The sequence below is a fragment of the Drosophila ficusphila genome, unplaced genomic scaffold, assembly GCF_018152265.1.
Source record: "Drosophila ficusphila isolate 14025-0441.05 unplaced genomic scaffold, ASM1815226v1 contig_197, whole genome shotgun sequence".
In the NCBI taxonomy this organism is placed as follows: Eukaryota; Metazoa; Arthropoda; class Insecta; order Diptera; family Drosophilidae; genus Drosophila; species Drosophila ficusphila.
Genome location: NW_025064091.1, coordinates 4,305,393 through 4,320,415, shown reverse-complemented (window position 1 = coordinate 4,320,415; position 15,023 = coordinate 4,305,393). Strand labels below are relative to the sequence as shown.

The 15,023-nt window shown below is 39.9% G+C and overlaps 1 long non-coding RNA gene across 6 annotated transcripts in view; it reads right to left on the bottom strand.

Moving 5' to 3' along the window:
• LOC108097420 overlaps positions 1-15,023 on the bottom strand; it is a 103,093-nt gene that overhangs the window by 26,178 nt on the left and 61,892 nt on the right. The window lies entirely within an intron of this gene.

Here is a 15,023-nt window from a genome sequence, read left to right as displayed (position 1 = left end):
ATAAACACTCCCTTCGTTCCGAGTTTTATCGAATTATCAAGAAGATTATAAAGTTTGCACGAGAAGTTCAGCTGCTAATTAGATTTTAGATTTTAGGAGGAGGAAACTTGGGTTTAGGGAAGAACTTGAAAAATATTATTAGCCTAGACAAAGGTACCTATAAAAGTATAACCTTTTGGCAGAAATAAATATCTAAATTAAAAACTCCAAAAAACAAAAATAAAACATAAGAAAAATAAACAATTTATTTATTCAAATAATCAGTGTACAAACATAAAATATTGAACCACAAACAAAACATATTCAAACATAAACCTTAAAACACGAAATATTAAAACATAAAATATCCCAACAAGACACCCATTAAAATGCCCAACATTTTGTCCAAACAAATGTGTCACTTCTGCGCATTTCAATTGAAATTGTTGTTGAACATGCCAAGTCGTTTTTTATGCACGAAACTCATAAAAACGTACAAATCGGCATATAAACGAATGAATAAAAGACATGTCATTCTTCTTTCTCAAAAAAAAAAAAAAAAAAAAAAAACAGTGAGTACTCTGTGTTGCGAAGTCAGTAGAAATGCAACAATCCCTGCCTTTCTTCTTGTTTTTTTTTTTATCAGCTTAATATTTGCCGCATTACAAGATAAAAATGCTCACACCTTTGCTTGAACATTTTACCAATATTTGCTTTTTGCAACGAAAGAGCAAACTTTGTAACAGGCACTGTCATATATTTATAAGCAACAATCTGGTGGTAAGTGTAAATATATAGCTCTATATAGTATCCCCCTCGCCTTTGCCACACAATTTGCAAACCGCGTTAAAGTGCCTTCTGCTGGGAGTCAAGGAATCATCTTGCACAGTCAGTGTCTTCATTGGGTTTTGGACCCCCCCCTCGTGACATCCAGGAACCGGGAAAAAGGACACTTGACACATCGAGAGGGGGGTAAAGGGGCGGGGGAGGGATAGAGGAGATATAGAAGATAGAGGGATAGAATTCGAATTAAAGGTTTCACGACGGAGGCACCGAGGCAAATGGCTGGCTGCGTTGAAAACTGCAGCGCGAAAATTTGCATAAGCAATTACGGCTGCTTTTTCGGTGCAATGGAGAAAAGTGAGAGGGAGGGGGAAAAGGAGGAGGAGGGGGAGGAGGAGGAGGAGGAGGGGGAGGGGGAGGAGGAAGGTGACTTGGGGGAACAACTTCTAGTACAAATATTGTCCTTGCTCGTCTATATCCGTCTATTTTGCCGCCAGCAGAGGCCGCCGCTTGACATTCCAAGTTTCGAGGATTGGAGGATTGGAGGTTGGCTGTTTTCGGGGGTTTCAGGGGAACAGGAATCGCGGATAGAAATTGGCTTTGGTGGCCCCCAACCCCCCCATCCCCCACCTCCAACACCCAACATCCAACATCCATCGCCAAGTGCCTGCCACGAAATTTGTAATGCATCAAAACAAAAATAAAAAGAAAATAAATGAAAAAAAGTAAGAGAAGCAAGTGTTGGGGGGCGAAATAAAAAAAAAAGATGCAACATTGCACTTAAGTGCAGCAAGGTGGCCTTAAAAAAGGTGGAAAAAAGGTGGAAAAAAGGTGGAAAAAAGGTGACTGAATAAGTGATTCCGAGTACGCCCTAATAAGGATACCTTGCCGTGACGTAATACGATCAAAGAGTTTTCCTAATGAGCAGGCATTCATTCATGACTTTCCCGAACGCCAAATTGAAGTCAAAGTTCATAACACAAAAAATCAAGTACACACCAAACTCGTGCTCGTACATAAGTAAAAAGACATTAAATTTAACAGGCTAATTAGCGCAACCGGCAGTGTAATTGTTTTTAAAAACAATTGCAAAGACCGCATTAAAAACATTAATTGCTAATAATTACATGTTATACCCATTAACATGTTAAATCAAAGCTTGTACTGAGAATTATATGAATATATATATTTTTTTTAATTGCAAAGAGTGAGTGGCGCTACACAGAATTGCATAATAAAATGCAAATGGGTGCTAAAAAAAAACGAGGAGTTGGAGGTGGAAAATGGCTTAGCTGCAGGTTAGTTTTCTTGCCCAACAAAACTTTCGAGGAAATCAGCTCAGAGTTTGAGAGCTGTGCAAATTTCCCGTCCGCTAATAAATTTTATTTGTGTGCGCCAGTTGCAGGCCCCAACGAAAGTTGAAGTTAAAACTTTAAGACATAACCATCGCACCTCACAACATTTCGGCTTGTTGTATACGTAGGTACTATATATAATATAGAGCCCTTAAAGGTGATCGGAGCAAGTTTGGTGGTTCGCCAGACACGTTATTATCCTTTTGCCAGGACTGCCTGATTTATGGCCAGCGGCCCAACAACCAATGCATCGATGCGGTTCGTGGCGTAATCTCAATCTCAATCAATATGTAATCAATCAATTCGCCATTTTACAAGGCTCCTCCGCATGGAGGGAGTCTCTTATGAATTTGCTCGCCTTCTCACAGACACTTTTATTATTTTCCACATGAGCTTGCGGTGCATAAAAGGTTCCCTGACCCCAGTCTAGTTTTTCTACACTTCTTCTATATGTTTTATGGGGTAAAGTGTTTTTCGGAGCTTACACTTATGTTCAACAGCTTCTTGGCAGGTACAGAAATAACTGTAAGGGATGAGAATCTGTTGGAATACCATGCATAATATAAACATTCTTTAATAACAACTTTTCCCATATCAAAATCTTTTTAGAAAGTAGTTAACTATTTTTCTCATTTCCTGTTTCCAGTGAAATTGTTTTCAGGGCTTTACGTTTGCGGATGTCTCGTGCATTATCCAATTTATAATATCTGCATTATTCGCATTGCCTGAATGTTAGGGGTTTGGCCAACCAACCCCTGATTTGGGGGGTTGGGGGTTGGGGGTAAACCGCTAACGGGTTCGTTAGACGTCGGCCACTGCAATCAGTTAAACAATGTTGCATATTAACGCGTAACCCAGTCCCCCTCCAAAAAAAAAAAAAAAAAGAAACCCCCCAACCCAGCAACTTGCACATCTGCCAGACTCGAGGAGCGGCGGCCATATCTTTGCATAAATAAAACATAAATTACCGACAGGCGGTGTCGGTCGGTTGGACGGTTGGACGGTTGGTCGGTTGGATTGTTGGACGGTGGGACGGTTGGTCGTTCGGTTGGTCGGTGGCTCTGTTTTGGCCAAGAGAGAATATAGCAGAGGAATATGGCAGCGGAATATAGCAGCGGAATATAGGCATCTGCTGTGTGCTACTGCTACTCGGTTCTGGTCTTTTGAGCCGTGGGGTTTTGGCCGGTCTGGGCGGGCTAATTAAAACACTTGATGGCCACTTCTATCCTCGGTCGCCGCCACTCAACTAGGCGTCTGTTTCATCGTCTGGTTGGCTGGCTGGTTGGTTGGGTGGTTGGGTGGCTTCTGGTGTCAAAGCCTCCTCCTCCTCGAGCCTTCCTGAATTTCGAATGGCACCCGCCGGCGGAGAAAACCGCCTCTGAGCCGCTGATGTTGTTATTACACTTCTCTTCATTTTTACTTTTTTTTTTTTTTTTTTAAAGGGTGTCCTGGCATAAACCTTATCCTGGGGGAGAGGTCCTCGTTCCTGGCTGCTGCCTTCTGCCTTCTGCTGGTTTATTGCGCCGCAGAGCAAAAGGAAACCAACGGGAAGGGCAAACCAAAGGGAAAGGGGAAAGGGGAAGGAAAAGCGAGGGGCAAAAAGGACTTTCCACAACCTCGGGGCAATTCGGCGGCTCACCTGTCACGCATTGCAAATAATTTATTGATATTAAGTGCTATTAATTATGATGCCATTTAAGAACTTATTCATTGGGCGCTCGGCGGTTTTTGAGGCTTTCGCCTTGCTTTGCATAGGATTTCTTTGGGTCGAGTTTTTGAATTGATTTCGTGAGCGCCGTCGCGGAATTTAAATGTGAATTTGAACAAGGAACCCACATTTTGCTCATACACTTTGAGTGTAAAAAAGAATGAAAATAATGAAGACATTGAATTTAGAGATTCGTAGAAAAAAATTATATATTTCCCTAAGCACTCAAAAGAGAAGCAGAATAATGAAGACATTGAATTCATAGATTTGTCAAAGAGAAGAGGAAAAGTGGGAAGGTTTTATTTATCTTAAACGATTTTTTTTTAACTAACAAGTCATTCAAGTCCCTTAGTTATTTGAATAAGTCTCTTAAAAATGTAGTTAAATAAAAGTAAGGCAATTCATTGAAAACATGCGCGGTTCTTTAGTTTCGACATTAAAGAACTTTAAACATAACAGAAAAGTTGAGTACATACACGTGGAAAAATAATGGCATACCTCTATGAATTTGTTTTTAAAATATTTAACAAACTGCAGCATTAGTTTATTTTATATTTTTTATAACCCCCTTTTCAAAATTTAATAAAAAAAATAGGTTTGCTGAAAAATCTCTACTTCACAACTTTTCTAATTTTAATCAGTTTTTTAAATCGTTTAAACGTTTGTATTTTAATTCTGTAAAAATCAGTTAATTCTTTATATTTGCGCCGATTTCAATTTTCAATTTGTATGAGTGAGTAAATCACTATTTTTGGTAGTGTACATCTTTCGACTGTCGACAAACATTGGAAATGGGCGAAGTTCGGCAAATGTTTGTAAGTTGGCATCTTACCCGTCCGCGCGGGTTTATAGAGGGTCACGTGCTAACTTGGCTCATTTTATGGATATTTTACCAGTGCCTTCGACACGTTTACTTTTAGTGTAAAGCGCGTAATCCAGAAACGAAGAAATAAAAGAAGGAATCGCCTGGAAGAAAGGGGCGTGGCCCGTGGTGTATAGTGTAAAAGGGGCGGACCATATTCGCTGTCGCATTTACGACAACTAGTTTTAGTTGTCAGACAATTGCGATCGGGAAAAAAACAAGCATGACAAAAATGAAAAGCAATAAAAATTTCGAACATAAAATTTAACTTTTGCCCTCAGTATTTCCCACCAGCCCTTTATGTTAGTGGCGGAACATTAAAAATCTAGCGTTGCAGTTTCGACAAACAAAAAAAAAAAACAGTGAAGGGACAAAATCCCCAAGAGATTTTCGCGTGGTTTATCTTATTTTGAGGCAAACGGCGTAAGTCGTTAAAAGCAAGCGGATTTCGCTATTGAATCTTTGTAGGACCTTTGCTGCTAAAATCCTGGCCACTATTTTATGGCAAACACTGTTTGAAGAAGCGTGCCAAAAAAAAAATGAACGAGATTTAAAAGCCAAAACGAACATGTTTCCAAATAAATGGCATTGGTAATATCAATAGCAAAATAACTCCTTATTAGATCGGTTTTATTTTGTTAATCTGCCTTTTCCATCTAATTTTTATATTCGCACTCAAAGACCTTGATTTTTATGCTTATGCGAGCAATAAAAAATAGCTCTTGGCAATAAAAACCAACTGCATACTAAAAAAAAATCCCCTCCATAAAATAACAATAATAATATTAATAATAATTATCAAACTACATAAATGACTAACTGATTGATTTAAGTTTATTGAGTTTTTAACAAGAGTTTAAGCCAAGGTAACTGAAAAACTAAAGATTTCCTTTCTTTTTTTTTTTTTGTTGAACGTTAATCCCATGCACAGCAGTGCGTATTAGTGGGTTTCTGGGTGTGTTTTGTGTGTATATTTTAGTACTTGGGCCGGAGTTCGGATAGATTATAATCTGACTTTGGCTTAATGGAGCTGGGTGCTTTATATAACTTTTAGTGGTGGCGCCAACGTCCAGCTGTGGATTTTTTTCCCGGCAAATTTCATTTGGGCGATTTAATCAAGCGAGTCAGGGCCCAAACCGCCCATTTAAGTTACGTGCAAACCTCACGAACCAAAAAAAAGAAAAAAACTTAACCCTAGAAGCTCAAAAAAAAAAAAGAAGCACAACAAAATGTATATATAAAGAATAGAAGAAAGGGTGGTGTGCGTGTGTGTGTGTGTGTGTGTGCACATGGCAGGCCACATAACGTTCCAAATAATAAACGAAATCAAATTAATGTAAATCGCGGCGTACCCATACTTTCCACGTTACGTATACGTAGCGTAGTACACTACAATTTTAATAGCTACTGCGGTTTTGCGTGCAATTAAACATTTCGTCTCAGGAGGCGGAGAAAGCCGAGGTGTCGAGGCAGTTTGGCAGCAGTTTGGGGATATAATACTTGAATAGTGGGGAATGGCGAACGAACGGGGAGAGACATGATTGGGGAAATGGCTCAAAGAGCTTGTACTTCAGCTTGAGTGCTTCAAGGCAAAGTAGTACATTTCAAATTAGGTTAAATGGCGTTTCGTTTTGATTGCAGCCGAATTAAACGTGGCAACTCGCTTGGAAGTTAAGGAAATCACTAATATATGCTTCACCTCTTCGTTGAAATTTAATCGGAATTTTTGATGCCAACTCCCTTGAAATTCTACAATTTTACTGATATGATTAGCATAGAATAATATTTGCCAATAACACGTAATAATTTCAACTATTTTACAAATATTTTCCATGGGTTTTTGCTTTTAATTAGCTCGGAATTTATTAAACAATATGCTTTCATTGAATTGTTCTACTCCTTTGTTGAATTTCCCCAAAACAAAGCGAAGAATAAATCGAATATAAAAGTACTGAAGGGTAACCCCCATTTAAAATTAGGTTAAACGATGTTTCATGTTAATTGCAATTCAGGGCAACAGCTCACTTAAAACTCGACAAATTGACTGATATGTTTCACTTCGCCTTTGTTGAGTTTTTGGGCGAGGAGAAGCGTGTTTGGGCCAAGTTACAACGAAATTGACTTTCACCCTTTCGCTTCTTCGCTGTTAAGGATGCCATTCCATTCCATTCCACTCCTTTCCATTGTGTGAGTTCTCAGAAAAGTTGTCTCGTTGGACACTTTGTCGACTTATCACGTCTTCTCTGGCCAAGTCATTCCAACTCCCAAGCCCCCGGAATCCCTCCTTATCCCCAGCAACCTAACAAACCCCCCCTTCTCCACTTCTCCCCCTGGAAATACCAGTAGTCCTTGGCTAATGTTGAAGATCTTTGTTTCGCTCCCGGTGTGTTGTTCCCATTCTATTGTCATCGGAATCGGTATTCATATTCCCGCCGGGGGGGCGAAGAAGGATTGTTGGCTGTCGCCGGTGCTTTGGGGCACATTCTCATCCCCTAAAATCCCCTCCCTCCCCTTCCCCCTCCCACTTTTCCCCCTTTGGCAGCTTGTTTGTGGGCCGAAATATCGGACAAGCACTTGTCACTTTTCACTGCAGTTGGCAACACAACAAAAGCAGCAGCAGCAACACCAAAAGCAGCAACACCAAATGCGACAACAACATGAAGATAAACTGGCGACAAGAGCGGAAGGCAATGGGTTGAACCACAGGATGGTGCAACGTCTCGGATGGCTGATGCTAAAAATGCATGCCACATGCCACATGCCACCAAAGTGAACTGTGCCTCTCCTTTCCTCAAGTGCGGTTTTCAAATTGATGCAAGGCATTTCTGGGGGAACCCAAAAAAGACTGACATTGGTCACAAAATTTGATTACTTTCAGGTTGGAGGGGAATTAAGAACAAAAAACAAAAATCTGTACGACTATATATATGTTATATATATAAATATAAAACAAAATCTGGAAAACGTTTTCCTTTTCATAACTCGGTTTTCGTTTGTTTTCCCTTGCCTGATGATCCCCGCCCTCCTCCCTCTCATTTCACCCGTTTCCCATTTAAAAAGCCATTTGATTTATTTACCATGCAAACGCCAAACAGCGACAACAACCAGAACAACAACAACAACAACAAATCGTTGATTGTTGTTGATGTACGTGTGGTTGTTGCCGTGGTTGTTGCTGTGGTTCCTGCAAATGCTGCTGCTGCTGCTGATTTGGCCAACTCTGTTTTTGTCAGGCAGCGCGCACTCGTAACATGAAACACACCAGACTGACTCCACAAACAAACACACAACTATGTATCCAGATATATATATATATATATATATATATAGATTCGTAGGGCCCAAGCCCAATGTATAATTATAATGGCATTTTGCCAAAATGCTTCACAAAACACAAAAACAACAGCAAAAAAAAAAAAAAAGGAGAAGGGAAATAACAAAATGAAACACAAACACATGTTTCTATGTCAAGGCGATGCCCGATTTATGGGGGCGTGGCAATAATGGGCGCTGGAGGTAGACGGGGGTTATGACTCGAATGCAACATGGCGCATTAAGCGTATGGTAAACTTTCGGCAGGACGCAAAACACAAGCCAACATGATAGGATATGATAGGATAGCAGCGCCCTGATATCATCGAGGCATCCACACAAACTGGCAAACCGGCAAAATGGCGCAACAAGGGGGCACATCTTTCCGAAAACATAATCCCCTATTTATGCCCTTGGCAACGGGCATTACTATTTTAGTTACATGTTTGCAAAGTATTAGGTGCAGAGCTAAAAACTGTCAGGGGAAAACTGAAACAGAAGAGCAAATATTTCAGGCATTGTTTGCATTGGGTAAATGTTGGATTTTCTGATCTATTGGTTTCATTTTTTGTATTTTTTTTTTTTTAATTAACATGCAACATGCGATCTTGAACAATCAACATGCGATTTAAAAGTTGCTAAAAAAGCACCTAACAAATGTTAGAAAACATGAACTTAACAATAATTTTAATTTTTTTTATGTTAATGCAATGTTAACCTTATGTTAATTACATTAACAAATCGCCACGTTATCGGCAATGATAATTAAATATTTTAAACGTTTTCTTCTTATAATTCCCAACTGGTTCAAGTTGGATCTTAGTGGATCTCAGTTCTCCGGGATGACCGGCAGTTTCTCTGAGAAACTGATTCCGGTTCTTGAGAAGTGTGTGTGTGTGCTTGTGAAGTGGTTCCTGCTAATGCCTTCCACTGGACTCCACTCCAGGATGCAGTGCATCATCACCTGACTTGGTATGCATTTTTTCAATTAATAAGTTTAATTATTACTAAAAAAAATTGTTTAGTGCACGTGATCTGCTGATCTGTTCCTGCTTCTACTGGAATCCAGGATGCAGAGCATCCAAGCCCAATAAGGTGAGTACCATTTTGTAAAATTTAGTGATGACGTGACCCTTGTAAATGCAATTAAAATATTCAATATAGCTTTTTCGGCTATGCTTCTTTTTCTGTAAAAAATAGTGCAACTCAGCGGGGAGGCGAGCGAAAAGGGTTAACGGACTTTCATGAGGGGGTGGTGATGATGGGTGGTTGATGGGAAATTGGTGAGCAGCCAACGGGGGCAGGACATTATGAAAACGTCGTTGTCGCTGTTGTCGTTGTCGTGGGCAACATATAAATTGCATTTTGGAAAATGTTGCATATCATATATAAATGTAAGGGAAAATAAATCAACTTTGTTGACATTTGTCAGTGTTTTTTTTCCCCTTTCTTTTTTTTTTTTTTTGTGTTCTTCATACTTTTCAGTTGCAGTTTGTATATTTGTCGCTGCAATTGTTGTTGCAGTTTGTATTTTTGTCGTTGCAATTGTTATTGCTGTTGTTGTTGTTATTACAATTGTTGTTGTTGTTGTTGTTGTTATTGCTGCATGTTTATGTTCTGTTTCTGTAGCTATTTCAGCTGCTCTGCCTCGAATCCAAGCACAAAATTCAGTTTTTATGTTTTCCTTTCACTTCCCCATCATGTTTTGTTTCGCTTTTTTTCTTTTTTTTTTCTTTTTATCCCCAACCACCGCCCCCCTTTTCCTTTTTTTAGCCGACTCGCTTTCATATTTTAGCCCTCTCCGCCGGCAAATGTCAAGCGCACTTGCACGACCTCCCAGCCACGCCTTTCTCGAGGAAAAAAAGTAAAAAAAAAATAGAAAAAAAAAAAATAGAAACAAGAAAAAAAAATAGAAACGCCCGCCCAACTGAGTGCTCCTTATGATTCTGCTGTGTTGACTGACAAAATGCTTCTAAGTGCACAATATTGCTCACATGGCAAATGTGGGTGACTGTCGCCCCCCCCTTTTTTAGGGGGCGGTAAGGGGGGGGGGGAAGGAAGGGGGCTAGAACCAGTAGACTGACAATAAGCAAATGACTGGAGCGGCAAGACGAATGCGCCGCTGAGCAAGAAGACTCCTCCTGGAAAAGTTTTAAAAGCATCCTCACACTCTTTTCCCAAGCTAATGCGAGTTTGCCCGGAACTCATTATCTGCTTGATTCACCGGAGCAGCCAAAGCTGCCAGCTACCTGAAAACGCAAACACACTCGCCAAAAAGAAAAACACAACCCACAAAATTTACATTAGTTTCGAAAAATAAACTACAAGAAAAAGTAACCGACACAAGTTTGCATTAGTTGTGAAAAATTACCTACAAGGCAAGGAATGCTCAGTGAAATGGAAAAGTATGTGGTCTATTAATCACTCAACTAGTTGCTAAATTATGGAAATCAACTCGAAAAGTTTGTTCAACTCTAAGCAAGTATCATAAGGCTGGGAGCTTATAGCAAAAATAGCAGAAAAGCAATTAACATACATAATTTTACACAAGTTAATAGTTTAAATAACAAATAGATAAAGTAATGAGTTAGAAATTTATACATATATCTGCTAAAAATGTGTCTAAAGTCACGTAAAGAGACGTCGCAACTGCAGCTGAACAATCTCATTAGGGCATTCACAATATAGAACGTACTCTTTGGGTAGTTACCCCGTTTAAATTGACTTTTCGCAAGTTTAGCAGCAGATAGTTCGAAACTAGTCGCAGGTCCTTCCTGTCATTTCCAGTTGAAATTCAAGTTGGAGTTGCCGTCTGAGTTGGGCGGATGTGGCTTAAGAGGCGGACGAAACGGCAACGGGTTGGGGGGCAGCATTTAAACATTCGAGCGAGCATTTAAGCATCAATGGCAGTGCCATAAATCAGGGACCACGAAATGTTCCCCCTTCGCAGATAAGTTATCGCTGGTGATGGTGATGGCTGGATGGAGTCACAGGTCTAAAAATAAACTCATTGGGATGGTGCAACACGGTTCCGAGTCACTTTGAACGCCTCGCTCTCTCGCTCTTTTGTCCGCCTCGATAATATTAAACGCGGTTGATAACAAACAAAGCCGCTTATCGCCCAAACACTTTCGATAAGTAGAAAGCTTGTTGCGTCGATGACGTTCGATGACATAAATCAAAAGTGTTCGTTAAACATGAGAAAAACGCAAAGAGCAAAAGGGGTTTTGCGAAATTTTCACTCTACCGCAGTAATTATTTTGTTTGGGTTTCATTTTAGTTTTTCTGGCGCAAAACTCGACGTTGCAATTTAAAATAAAATTGAAAACGCAACTTTACCCAAAGCACCATACCCATACACACTCTAACTAAAAAGTAAAACTTTGGTAAAACCAAACCAGCCTTTGTTTAATTTTCGACTGTGTGTGCGCCGAGTTTTATCAGATGTCATTACGTGCAATAAAAGTGCACACATTTAGTGCATAATAAATAGCTATAACCTTTGTAGCCTCGAGATTCTCCGCAGTCGGACTTTTATGAACCCGAAATGCTGCTCAAGTTTGCAAGTGTGAAGGACTGATGAAAAATGTTTGTTTTACCAGTTTTTAAACAACTGCAAAATAGAGAAAACTGAGAGAAATCTTGACTTCTAAATAACCTGAGTAAAATATTAAATAAATTGTAAATCTTTTGAATTGAAATTCAATTTAATTTTAAATTTCGCAAGTAACGCTGCAAAGTATACTACACTTTTCTAGATAATTTCTTAAATAAATTAAAACTGGGTGGGGAGGGAAAAACTTGAAAAATTCCTTGGGTTCTGGGTGTTCTTCATTTCTTGCCAGGCCCGAGGCATTTTTATTTTGTTCTCTAATTTTGTTTCTGAGAGATCATCTCGTTCTCCTTCCCGTTTGAAACAATTTTTAACCTGGGGGAAAAGTTGTTCCTCACCCAATTTGTTGGCACATTTACGCCCATTTGCGAGAGAGGACTACCCTTACCCTTACCCTCACCCCGGAATACCCTTAATGCTTTTCCCTGCTACTTTTTTTTTTTTCGTTCGTTGTTCGTTGTTTGGTGTTGTGTTTTTTTTTTGCTTGACTCGTGCTCAAATCTCTTATCAATCACAAGGGACGCAACATTTGATTTTGGCCTGAAAGAGACATTTGTGACACCCCAGCTGGTAATTGTTTGTAAATGCTGACCTCTCGGGAGCCATTTCGAGTTGGCCAAGAGCAAAAATCGTTGAATGTAGGACAGCGGCGTTTGGAGGGCCGCCTAATTAGTAGCGCCAAGTGGGTGGCACTGGGTGCCAACAACTGGCTGGCCTTTTTCATGGCGTTTGGGTTTGGGTTTGGGTTTGGTATTCTGTCCTTGAGGGTTTTTGGTATAGTACGTTCCCTTATACCGTGTTGCTCCCTGCCGCTGACGTTTTGGCTCATGTTGCTGGCCGCTTTTGCTACTGCCGCCCTGCTGTTGCCACTGTTGCCTAATGAGCCTCAATTAAAGTGGCATTAACGCAGCTCGACGGCCAAGTGGGACCCCTAAAAAGCGATCCGATCAATCAAGGCACAATGGTAAGGTGATTGTTGCCAAAGGGAAACCTTTTCCTTACCATATTTTTACTCTCTCTCTCTTGTGTGTGTGTGTTGTTTTCTGTTGTGCTGTGTTGTTTTGTGTTTTCCCCAACCTTCACCGCCCCCCTCCCCCTTTTTGCATGAAAATAAATTGAGTAGAAATAATTTTTTTATGTTCTCTCTGCGCCTTTATCTGCCATCCATTCCATTTCCATGTTATGTGTTGCCTTTTTATGAATTTGTCGTTCGTCTCTCCCACTTTAGGTTTGCTTCTGCCTTCCCCCATTCCCCCATTTTTTTTTTTTTTTTTGTTGGACTTAAGTAGATTATTTGTTTATTAACACAAAAGGCAGTCGCAATGGGCAAACAAAGGGGTCGCTGTGTGCCAAAGAAATAGACCGAATTTTGGGGGGGAGGGGGTCGTTGGGTTCGCTCCATTGTTGTTAACTGGCCAACATACTGGGGATACTGGGGATCATGAGGCAGAGAAATAGCCCTATTTTTCATATTTCGCCCACTAAAACCGTACTTATTTGTTGGTTGATTCGACGACTTGCTGACTTTCTGCTGGTAAACAGCGTAAATAAAGAAATAACGATCCACTCGAGTGCCTCGACAACATGATACCTGCTACCAAAAATATTTCGAGTGTATTTTTTTTCTAGAAAAAAAAGTGAAGGAAATATGATAACTTTATTGAAAAAGCATTGCTTGTCTTTTTTTCTTTTTTTTTTTTTTTTGGCTAAATGACGTTGGCGTGGAAAACTATACAACTTTTTTTTTTTTTGCGAACCTGGTCAAATTTCAAAAGTTTTCCCCAACATTGACATGTATATCTATTATTATTTTGCGCTGAAAACAAGAAAATGCGAGTGCTGTGGAATTTTACGGCTTTCCTTTGGGCGGAAAAAGGGGGCGTGGCCAAATACTGATTTCGTTCGTCATTTGAAACTTTGTCAGTTCCGCTCTGTACGCTCATCGATTACCCGCCGCAGTCAACTTCTTTTTTCTGTATATATAGTATATAGTATATATACAGCTGTTGGCGGATAGTGATGTCACCGGTGAGAAGGTGATTCCCTCTTCCCCAACGAAAAACTCAGCGGATATTATTCGGAGACGAACCCACTCCAGAAACGTGGCTCATTATCAGAAGTAATTTAACTTTCGGGTGCTTGTTCGTTAATGAAGGCTTTCCCCCCTCCCCCCACCCCCTCCCCTTTTTCCTCCCCCATTCCATTTTCCAGCAGCCAAGTGGCAGCTGTTCCGGTCATCAGAAAGCTGCTATTTTCCGGAAAAGGTTGAAAATCGCCTAGAGCTGGACCCTTGCGTAGGACCAAATTGTTTCCTTCGGGGAAAATCACCGTCGCCCGATTCGCCGCTGTCCCATTATTTTTGATATCTTTGTGAGGAGTTCCGACCCATTATAAATTCAGAAAATACGGCAAATTAAGCAGCTTAAATACTGTCATTTAAAAATACAAACTGTTCATTTGCAAACAAATTTTTTAAATGAAAAGGTAATTGATATTTCTTGAAAGAGTTTAAAAATCAGCAAACATTGAGTGGAAATAATAAAAATAATAAAAAAAATAAATGTTTAATACCTGAAAACCTTTTTTTTTTGTGAATGCTATATTTTAAGGTAACCTTTAGGAGTATTTGAAATTCAATTGGAAAATTGAAAAACATTTCTTGCTGCCACGAAAGGCAAATCTTCTTTTGGGTAATAATTTGAATATATTTTTGTGGAAGGTGAGAAAACTCTGGCTGGGGTGCCAAAATATTGATGTTGTTGTTGGTGGCATTTGCATTTGCATTTGCATTTACATTTGGGAGCGGGTCGTCGTGGGCGGAATGCAATTTCTTTACATATATATGCATACATATATATTAACTAAATATATACATATATATTTTTTTTTTTTTTTTGGAAAAAACACAAACATAAATATAAACGAGTGCCGCGGGCATTGAAATGGGGCACACACACACACACACACAGACAAAGTATGACTTTAAAGTCGCTGCTGGTTGGCTTGGAAAATGGTGAAAATGCTGCTGGCGCTGACAATTGCAGCGATTTCTTTGTAATTTCATCGATTTTGGCAACGACTTTGGTTGGCTCCTGATGCCTGATAAAATTAATGAACATTCAGAGCTCTGACCTGAAAAATGAAATGCACCCACGCTGTCGTCGTCGCTATTTCCTTGGCATTTGTTGCTGCTGATGTTGCAGTTTCACTTGATTTTCCAAAGCGCCGGAAAAGCGAAGCGAGGGGCTGGAAGGGGGTAGGTTGGGGTAGAAAACCCTTGGATGATTGAACCAGGCGCATACAACAACAACAAGCAGAAAATCAATTTATTTGCGATTATTCAACGGCTGTGCAACAACAACAACAATTCAACAAAAGAAGAGAGCTGAACATTTGAGTAGAGAACAGCTA